The sequence below is a fragment of the Otolemur garnettii genome, unplaced genomic scaffold (genome assembly GCF_000181295.1).
Source record: "Otolemur garnettii isolate 467f Iridium unplaced genomic scaffold, OtoGar3 scaffold00020, whole genome shotgun sequence".
NCBI lineage: Eukaryota > Metazoa > Chordata > Mammalia > Primates > Galagidae > Otolemur > Otolemur garnettii.
In genome coordinates, this window is record NW_003852415.1 from 16,764,994 (window position 1) to 16,776,104 (window position 11,111).

The 11,111-nt window shown below is 46.7% G+C and overlaps 1 protein-coding gene across 1 annotated transcript in view; it reads right to left on the bottom strand.

Moving 5' to 3' along the window:
• The window catches only part of TTC7B (tetratricopeptide repeat domain 7B), a 256,341-nt gene extending 247,213 nt beyond the window's left edge, over positions 1-9,128 (bottom strand). The window contains exon 1 of the mRNA XM_003786986.3: positions 9,124-9,128. The gene's annotated coding sequence lies outside the window, so the exon portion shown is untranslated. The remainder of the gene's footprint in view (positions 1-9,123) is intronic.
• Between the last annotated feature and the right edge of the window lie 1,983 nt (positions 9,129-11,111).

Here is an 11,111-nt window from a genome sequence, read left to right on the forward strand (position 1 = left end):
CCACTTCCTCATTCAGCCCCATCATCACAGGGTGATGTCCAAACTCAGCATGGAAAACAACAGGTCCTGGCCAAGTCTTCAAGTCTTCACCTGTGCTCCTGGCTTACTCTTCCAAGCTCCTGATGCTGTGTGTGCTACTTAGTAAACAACTGCTCACCTTTCCAGCACTGCTCACCTCTCTCCCACATGCCTGAACCCAGACCACCCGCAGCTGCCCCCAAAACATCAAGTACCCCAACCTAGGTGTTCAGGAATCTGCTAGTTCCTTCTAGATGCTAAGGGAGAGGCCTGATAAAATAACCTGTGTGTTGTTTGTTTGTGAATCTCAGGGCCAAGACAATGTCTGCCATAGAGTTGGGGCCCAGCAAATGGTAGATGAGTTTGATGACAAGCCAAGGCATTTTGGACTGCATCTTCCAGGATTAAGTATGCCACTGCCTAGGGAAGTCTGCCAGTTGCCCCCAAATATTCATTCTCTTTGTCTTCCTTTAGTATTAAAATTTCCATGTTTTATTGGGAAACATGGCTGCCCAACTAAAGTCTATACTTCCCAGGCTCCCTGGTAGTTCCCTGCAATGTGACTAAGTTATGACCAATGAGATGTGAGCAGAAGTGCCATGTGTAGCTTCTGGGCTGTGCCCTTAGAGGGAATGGGCTCTAGTTCCTCTTCACCTGTCCTACGGGTTGGAATGTGGCTGTGCTGATGAAGATGGAGGCCATCTACTGAGGATGGCAGAGCAGCACTACATTAGAAGCCTTGGTCCCCAACACCTAGGAGCTGCCACCCAGCCTTGGGCTGTATCTGGCCAATTATTACAAGAGAGTGAAACATTAACTTCTATCTTGTTCTTAAGTTAGTATGATTCTGACCTTTGTTACTTACAGGGGCCAAACTGGAATCCTAACCAGATCTCTCAAACAAGAAACAAGCATCAAGTTGAGTACTCTCAGGAAATCCCTTACCACAGCCGACTTCGAGTATAATGGTTTCCAAATAGAATTCTGCAAGACCCAACTGAAGACTTTTGTAGAATCCCAGACCCTTTCCACATCCTGTTTCATTGGTTTTACATCCCAGGCTTGCCTAATTTTTATTTAAACAATGGGTCATAGTTACAGAGAAGTGTAAAACCACTACCAAGGGCTATGCAGGATTTACATTGCTGGCACAGCTCAATGCCCAGGGGCAGTCACCCTCCCTGACTCTCTCCAGGGAAGCCGGGGCTGCAGACTTGTCCTCTTGAAGTGACTTCCCTCTCATGGTTTCTCCCTTGAAGGATAAGCAGCTGACAAGCAGAGATTCGAGTGGATGGGAAAGAACAAACTTAGAATTTCTTCTCTATTCCTGAGAATACTTGATATCAATACAAAAAAATCTCAACATCTCAGTTTATATGTCAATAGGGAAGGATTTAGGTCTATTCAAACCATTCCTGCTACAGCATAGATCCAGGAGGAAGAAACAAAACCTCTATTCAAGTAGGAGCTGGTTAGTCAGTGTCCCCTTTGTTACCCAACAAACACAGCCAGGTTCTCTATTTCCTAAGCCTCAGAATTACCTAAGTAGATTCTTATAAGTCACAGATGACTCAGAATTTGCAGTATTTGTGATCCCCCTGTCCTCCAAGAATGGGGACTGCGAAACAGATAGTGGCCTATCATGTTGGTAGGGGTAAAAATCAGCATGAGTGTCTCCAAGGAACAATGAGCAATTCCTATAAAGCAATTTATACACCTGTAACATGTGACCCAGAAATGCTAGTTTTAGGAACTTATCCCATGGATATATGCACTCTTGAGCACAAAGATGTACAGACAGGGATGATTATTCCACACAGTCCTACTGGTACTACTATAAGATAGAAAACAACCTGTAGGGTCCTTGACAGTGGACCTGTTAAATGAATTATGGTGCGGGACATTATATCCTTCAAGCACATGGAACCAATTGAAATACAACTCCATGAAAGCCATGTGAACAGCCTGTGTCTTCCTGCTACCTGAATCCATATGCTTGGTGGCCTCTTGTACTGGCCCTGGGCTTGGCCACAGTACTTGTTCTGACCTATAGGTCATTTGCAATTCCGATGCATACAGAAGCTTAGAAAGCGGCTTACTTCTTCCTTCTTGCTTCTCTGTGACCACCATATAAATGTGGTTAGACCAGCCTTGACTTAGCCAGGCCAACTCACTGGATGATAAAAGGTCATGTGGAATAGAGCTGAGTTGTGTCAGTCAAGGCTCCCAGGTTAGGACCTAAGAAAGTCTGGTCAAGAGCAGCAAAGAGGCCAGACAGTGGCTCAAACCTATAATCCTAGCACTTTGAGAGGCTGAGGTGGGAGGATAGCTTGAGGCCAAAGTTAAGAGACCAGCCTGGACAATACCAAGACCCTGTTTCTATACACACACACAAAAAAATTAGCTAGGCATGGTGGTTGGGAGTCTGAGGCAGGAGGATCGCTTGAGCCCAAGAGTTTGAGGTTGCACTGAGCTGATGACACCACTGCATTCTAGCCCAGGCAACAGAGTGAGACTCTGTCTAAAAAAAAAAAGGGCACTGAATTCACCAAGCTGACTCACAACTTGGCCATAAATGCATAAGTAAGCCCTGGCAAGCCCAGAATCATGAATAATAATAAAAGGTGATTGTTTTAAGGCACCAAGTTCTGGGATGATTTGTGATACAGCAATAGCTAACAATCTCAAAGATAAAGAGAAGGTTAAAAAAGGCAACATATAGTAGGTGTACAGCATGTCGCCATTGTATGTAGAAAACAACAGTGTGTTTTCTTATAAATGTACAGATGTTCACAATAAATGGCCAACAACTATATGAACAAATGCTCAACATAACTAGTTGTCAAAGAAATACACATCAGAACCACAGTGAGATATCATCTCATCCCAGCTAAAGTGACTTTTATGAAAAAGATAGGGAATAACAGATGCTGGTAAGGATATGGAGAAAGGGGAACCCTCGTACACTGTTAGTGAGAAGGTAAATCAGTAGAGTTACTATGGAAAACAGTATGGAGGTTCTTCAAAAAACTAAAAGTACAATTATGATATGATCCTGCACTATTAGGTATATATCCAAAAGAAAGGAAATCAATATAGCAAAGAGATACCTGCACTCCCATGTTTATTACGGCATTATTCACAGCAGATAAAACATGTAATCAATTTAAATGCCCATCAATGGATGAATGAATAAAGAAAACTGCAAGTATATATGTAACATGGACTATTACCAGCTATGAAAAAGAATGAACTCCTGTCATTTATTGACACACAAATTGAACCGGAGCTCATCATGTGATGTGAAATCAACCAAGCACATATAGGCAAATATTGCATGTTTTCATTCGTATATGTGGGAGCTTTAAAAAGTGAATTCTATGAAGATGGAGAGTAGATTGGTGGTTGCTGGAGCCTGGGGCGGGGGGGTTCTAGGAGTCGGGGATGAAAGGAAGTTGATTGATGGTTACAAATATCCACTTAAATAATACCTGGTGTTCACTGGGGTGACGATAGTTAATATTAATTGATTTTACATTTCAGAATAGCTAGAAAAAAATAATTTGCGCCTAGTGTAAAGAAAAGATGAATATTTAACTTATGGATATCCCAATTACCGTGATTTGATTATATGAAGGTATCAAATTATCACATGCACCCCCCAATGTGTACATTATTATGTATTTTTTAAATAAATAAAATAAAAAATCAAACCAAAAAATAATATTAAATGTACAAAAGTTCAGAGTATTTCTGAGAGAATCCCAGGAAAGTCTTAAGACTGGCTGTCTGTGAAAGGGAGCAAAAGGACACACGGACAATGCAGAGAGGAGCTTATCTTTCCCTACGTGCCCTTTTATGCAATTTGATTTTTATTACTAGTACATTCATTACCTACACAAAACATGAAGTGATTAACTTAAAAAGAAAAAAGATGACCTGTGTTACTGAGTACTCTAAATCCACAGCCTTGTCTATCATCTCAGAGCCAAGTGAAGGAGCTTTACCTCTATGATCACTACCAAGTGCCTATCTCCTGCTCTTCCTGGGCTGCCAGCTCCTCACATACTTATACTCCAGGTCCTCACCATCCTTTTGAGGCCATGGCCATCTGTCTCACCCAAGGGTGCCTGGACATGCAATGCCTCCCTCCTTTCTCCTGCTCAAATCCTAGGCACCCTGGAAGATACATTTCAGGGCAGCCTGGAGCAGCTGCCCCCTGCTCCCTCTGCCTGAGCTAATCATGTTCCTTGCAGCACTTTGCACACCTTATCAGCATTTATTCAGCACCTGCCAGCACCAGAGACTTATAGCTATGAAGGAGACAGAGCACTCCCTGCCCTCAGGGGGCTTACATTCTAGACATGGAGGCGAGATAAACCAGAAAGGGGCCAGGTAGCAGTAAGGGCTATACAGAGAATTAAAAGAGGGTGGTATGACAGTGAGTGGCTGGTGGCTACTGTAGACTGGGTGCTCAGATCATGGAAAGACTTCAAGGCAAGGGTGTTTGAGACTAGAATGAAGAGCAGGTGTTAGTCATGAAAAGATCTGAGGAAAGAGTGTTCCGGAGAGGAGAGGGAGTGACTTATGGAATGGCCCTGAGGTGGAATGCAACTGGTATGCTCTAGAACTGCAGGAAGGACAGTGTGGCTGGGATGGAAGGAAGCATGTTGGGGCTGGGGGTAGGCGGAAGAGCAGGGAAGGGCAGACTGGGTGAGGGACCTGGCATCTGTGCAAAGTGCAATGGGGAGTCTGAGGATTGACTGACTCATTCATTCATTCTTTCATTTATTTAATTTTTTTAGAGATAGGTCTCACTGTGTCACCCAGACTGGAGTGAATGGCATCATCATAGCTCAATGCAACCCTGAATTCCTAGACTCAAGCAATCCTCCTCCTTAAGCCTCCCAAGTAACTGGGGCTACAGGGGTGCACCACCATGCCCAGCTAGTTTTTCTAATTTTGTAGAGACAGGGTCTGTGTTCCCCAGGCTGGTCTCAAACTCCTGGACTCAGGCAACCCCCCCACCTCAGCCTCCCAAGTAGCTAGGACTACATGTGTGTGTGCTACCACATCTAGCTAATTCAAAAAAATTTTTTGTAGAGTTGGAGATCTCACTATACTCCCCAAGCTAGTCTCAAACTCCAGGCTTTAAACACTGCTCCTACCTTGGCCTTCCAAAATGATGCTAGGATTATAAGTAGAGCCACTACACTGGAATATGAAGGTTTTTAGGAATATGAAGGTTTTTAAGCAGGGGGATAAAAATGCTCTGATTTAAGCATCATATGGAGAATGGACTTGGGGTGGGGCAGAATCTGGGAGGAAAACAGAAGGTTACTGCAGCAGTCAGGTGAGGGGTGATAGCAACCTGGATAGGGGTGAGGTAAGAATAGTGCAGAAAGGGAGAAACAGATGGCTAAAGATATAGCTGGAGATAACTAAACTTAATAATGGACTGGACAGGCATCACAGGAGACAGAATCATGGTCCCCTGTAAGACGACATCTGGGACTACGTCATCTTATACGGCAAAATAACTTGGCAGATGTGATTAAGGATCTTGAGATGGGAGAAGTAAGACAATTAACCTGGATTATTTAAATGGCCCCATTGGGTCCTTAAAGCTGAAGGGCCAGAGTCTCAGGAGATGTGAGGACAGAAAAAAGAGGGTACAGGATACTGAACTGCTCACTTTAAAGACGGGGGAGGGGTCACAGACAGGAAACTGGGGACGACAAGAACCAGATTCCCCCCAGAGCCTCCAAGAGGAACAGAGCCCTGCTGACACCTGAGTTTAGCCCAATGAGACCCACTTCTGACTTCTGGCCTCCGGAAGTCTAAAAGAAAAAATGTTCATTGAAGCCAGCAAATGTACGATTATTTGTTACAGCAGACACAGAAAACTAATACAAAGGCATGAGGAATGGGATTACAGATAAATTCCCAATTTTAGATTGAAGAAGTGAGCAGAAAGGAAAACCATGTTACCATTCACTGAAATGAGGAGAAATAAAACCAAGAGTTGTGTTTTGGCCCCATTAAATGTGAAATGGCATTCAATATCCAAGTAGAAAAATCAAGTCCAGGTCAAAGCTAGAGGACTGAGAGGGAAGGACCAGGAAAGTGAAACTAGGACCATGTCTATGACAGAAACCAAGACCAGGGAATGTTTCCACAAAGAGAGAGTGGGCAGTTGGAATATCAAGCATAAGAGCCCACACGTAACCATTAGATCTGGCAACATGGAGGCAACACACTGACTTGACATGAACAGTCTCAGTGGAATGTGGTGGGGTGGGGGGCAGCATACGAGCCCAGCTAAAGCTGATGGACATGACAGCACTGTGTAGAGGTCTTGCTGGGATAAGGCACAGAGCACCAGGGCAGTCCCTTGACAGCAAAGTCCAGGCATTTGCGTGTGCTGAAGGTGAGAACAGAAGGGATTGGGAGCAAAGGCAAAGGAGCGGTTGGTCTTTGAAAAAGAGTGAAGCCTCTGAGCAGTGTCAGGAGGGAAAGCTGGTAGATTTATTTAGTGGTAGGAAAGGGGAGTTTCCTAATTGCTTTTATTTCCTCAATAAAGCATGAGGCAAGATCATGAGCTAGGGGCGAGAGGGTGACTTTCCGAGGAAGAAGAGAGAAAAGCATGAGAACACCTGGGAAAGTGTGGACACAGTCTACTCAAGGATAGGAAGGGCTGGTGCCCTTCTAGGTCTTTGGTGGTCATTTGCAAGTGGCCAGCAGGCTTGGTGGATCCTCTCCAGCAGCACACAGCTGCATGGGTGTGGGCGTGCACAGGCAGAAGGTGAGCTTAACAAACAGGGACCCTGTCCAGCTGCAGGATGAGAAAACAGGGTGCACACCTCTACTTTTAGAAAAGGATGAGCTAACTCTGTATAAGTCATATCAGGTCATCCCTCTAGCCCTCCAGCAGCTCCCCACTCCCCAAAGCGACAGCCAAAATCCTTGTAACTTACCATCTTAGCTCTTACTTCCACCTGTCAGTCTCACGTGCATGCTCTAGTTCCAGTGCTTGGTCCACGGTAGGGACTTAACAAATATTTATGGAATTAAGCAATCAATAAATAGGTCACCCCTTCATGGACACAGCCTAACCAAGTAGCATGGTCTCAGGAGATTCAGCTCTCCTGGCACAGTCTGGCCATGACTGCTGACCAAAATCCAAGCCTTTCCCCTTTCTACCTCAGGGCTCCTGCTGGTTCCTCCCCCTCCCACAACTATCTTGTTTTAAACTGTGACCCAGTTCAGAGGGCCTGGTTATTCAGAACTCTTGACTGAAAAGGAAAGATGGCAAAGTCAAAGATTAAGAGGCCCCGAAGAAGTTGGCAGAAATGATAATCTGGGAAAATCTTGATAGCCAGAGTTCAGGCCTCAGGCCAAGTTCCTCTCCACATCCACGCCTGGCTGAGGCTGGAAGAATGAGATGAGAGAGTAAAATGTGGGAACAGAAGACAACACTTCCACTGCGTTGGCAGAATAAATGAGTACGCTGGTCTAACACACACGCACACGCAGACACGCACGCTCTTTCCCTAGGGAAACCTAACCTAAGAAAAGGTAACTTGAAAGTCATTAGATTAGTTTGGCCTGTCTCCGGAGCTCAGCAGGGCAGGAAGTGACAGACTGGGCAGGGGCATGTTATCAGGCCAGCCCAGAAGGCTTGGAAATGGCTCTCTCAGGAAGCCAGCTCCACACAGGCAAGTCCAACACACATACACAGAGTCAACCAGCTTCTCTTCAAGACTCAAAGCCACAGTCTAGTCTCTACACTCAAGTCCTGGGATGGTGGTGTGGAAGGACCCTGAACACTCAGTGGACTGTCAGGAGCACTGAGTCCCTAGGTTGGGACTGAGGAACTCCCCCAAGGGAGGCAGGATTTCTCTAGATGCAATTCCAGGCAGAAAGGAGTCTGGGTCCCTCTGTTGAGTGTGGTGGGGCAGAGGCAGAGGCAGGGAAGGGTCCTCCAGGGTGGGGAGGGATGCAGGGGGTCTCAGAGACCACTCTCCCAGGCCTTCGGGCTCAGGACTCTTTTTGGAGAGTTGACTCCCTTGGCCAAGTTGATTCCCTTTCCGAGTAAGAAAGTGGCATTTACTGCCAGCACATCACCCTGTCAACTGGATACTGAGGGCCAACTGGAGAGGAAACACGGCTTCTCGCTAGGCTTAGATCCTGTGAGGGCTAGAGAGGGGCAGTTCCTTGAGGAACCCAGGCTGCCCGCAGATGGGGTGAGCTAGGCTGCACGTGCAGGGGGAAAGGGGATAAGGTAGTAGAACAGTAGAGGGGACCAGGGCCCCTCCCGGGAAGGCTGCTCAGCAGCCTCCACCCTGCATTTCCACAAAAGCTGCAGAAGGTCCCAGGCATTCAGGAAGCTCTAGCAACAATCCATCAGCCAGGACTCACCCAGAGCACAGGCGGGCAGGGCCACACACAGCCACCCTAGGGACCACACCAAGGCCTGAGATGAGGGACCAGGTCTCAGGTAGACACTTTTGGCCCTGAACACACAGTAGGTATTCAGTAAGCATTTGATAAGGAAATAAATCCAAATAAATTCCTCAAGGATGGAGGCCAAGTTATTCATTTGCTAATTGAACAGCAATAGTATGCTGGACTCTTACTGGTGGTTGGGATACATGTGTAACAAGGAACAAAACCAGCCAAAAAATCCTGTCCTCATGGGGCTGAGAGTCTAGTGGTCACATTCATCTCCGTGTCCCCATTAAACACACAGCACCCCATACCCTGTGCTGTGCTCACTGAACGCTGAATGAGTGACATCTTTCAGATGTGGGCTAAGGCCCAACTGCTGCAGTCACTCGTTCTCTGACCAGGCTAACACTGCTTATCTTCAGCTTCAGACCTTAGTCACTACTCAGAACAAGAAGGAAACCACCCATCCCCATGTGTCAGGTTACATCCACTATCACTTCTGTGGCTGTCATTCTCCCACCACTCCCTTCGCCCCCTGTGAAGTACGGAGCATCTGGACTCTCTGTCCTCCTTCCACATGCAGAACTCCTGATCTAGCCAGGCCACTTTCAGATGATGCTGGTGCCAGAAACTGCACTAACTCCTTGCAATAACCTTGGCGATGAAGAGTGATCGGAGAAGCTGAGTAACTCACCTAAGGTCAGACTACATGTGAGAACCAGGATCAGAACCCAGGTCTAAGAGGGCAAAGCCACAGCTTTCTCCTGCACAAGTTCCTTTTACCTTTCAAAAAATGCCCCACCCACCTGAAAGGGTGAACCACTGGCCCTCTTGCCCAGGACAGAGGCCATTTCGAGGACTCAGGAATTCCAATGCTAAAACCAGGAAAGTCTCAGGCCAACCAGGAAAAGCTGGCCGCCCTACACCACCCTCCTGCCCAAGATCTACCTCCTAGCTTTGCCAGGCCTTACCCATGGCCACCTAAGCCCACCCTGACCTCAGCCTTCAGTAACCCAGCAACACCCTATGTATCTTAAAAGTGACACTGTCATTGTTCTCAGGCTACAGGTCATACTCTGTCTCCTACTTGGACGCTCAAGTCCAAAGTCTGGTCTTGGAACTCCCTGCCCCATAACCACCTAGGGCGCTAACTGACAATCCTGTATCCTAAATCCCAACACTGCAAAACCTCCTGATGCAGAAGCTTGGACCTTGTCTGCAAATATGAGCTGCTAACAAGCCTCCAGGTGATGCTGCTGCCCAGAGTTTGAGTGACAGTCCTAAACCATACACTCTCCCTGGCTGCTGAGCTGCTAACTCCATTTCTCCTGATGTCCTTCTTATACCTGGGCTGTGCCCACACAGTAGATGCTCAGCACACACTAACGACCATGGTTCAGTGCTGGCAGGGGCTTCCACACCTGCTCAAATGACCTCACGCTCTGCTGGGAAATGTATAGCTGCTACCTTGGGGCAAGAGAATGTGGCCCTCAAGTGAAATGTCTGGGAATCTATAAAGTCCAGGCCCCCTTAGTTCAGTGCTACTCAAAGTGTGTCAAGCACTGGCCGCACGAGTATTTGGGAGCTGAAGATTGCAGAACCCCGGCCCCACCCAAGACCTGCTGCATGAGCACCTCTGGGAGTGGAGCTCTGCAATCTAGATTCTAGCAAGCCCTAAGAGATTCTCTGAACCAACCAGTTTAGCAAAACACTAGTATAGAAGAAGAATGGAACCAGTCAGAAGTGGGCTAGAGTCCAGCTCAATTAACAGCTCTGAGTCTCAGTCTACTCATCCCCTGAATGAGAATTACAACCCCTGACCTCATTCAGTTGTTGTGATGATGAAATTGGGGTACATATAAAAGTTCAGGCCCAGAATCTGACATACAGAAGAAGCCCAAGAAACGCTGTTCATTCTTCTCAACTGGCACTTATCTTAACACCCATGAAATTAAGATGACCAAGGTTTCAGAGGATCGAGCAATGTGCACATGGTCACTTGGAGGGTAAATGTGTGTGGATTCTGACTCCAGGACTGGTGGCCTCTGAAAGAACCCAAATAGGTCTGCTCTGCATAGTTCTGGCACTGCCACCACCCACACTTGACAACCAAGGACAGACAAAAAACTCCAAGGGAGACAAGGCTGTCACCACCCACTAGGGTTCCTGTGGCTGTCCCTCATATTTTATATGGCACCCAGCTGCCAAACACCATCCATCTTTGTCTTGGTGGCTGATGAGGACACTGTTGAGAAGTTGCAAAACAACTCCTCCCCCTTTCTGGGCTTCTCAGATGACAAAAAGTATATTTCACGCATGTCACAGACCTGCAACCCTCTACCATCTGCCTAGCAAGAGGTCACTCAGAGGGGCAAGAATCCACCTGTACAAATCTAGTGTGAATGAGGAGCAAAGGCCATTCTATAGCACCCAGTGTGAGGCTGGCCAGGCAGCTGAGGTACAGGGGAGCTCCGGGGAAGTGAAGAGGTGTAGCAGTTAGAATGCTTTCAGCAGCAAGTAATGACCAAACACCAAACTATGACTTCAGCAAGAAGAATTTATTATCTCACATAACAGAAGTCCAGAGAAGGGCTGCTCCAGGCCCAGTGCCATCAGCACCTCAGCTATGTAATCAAGGGTCA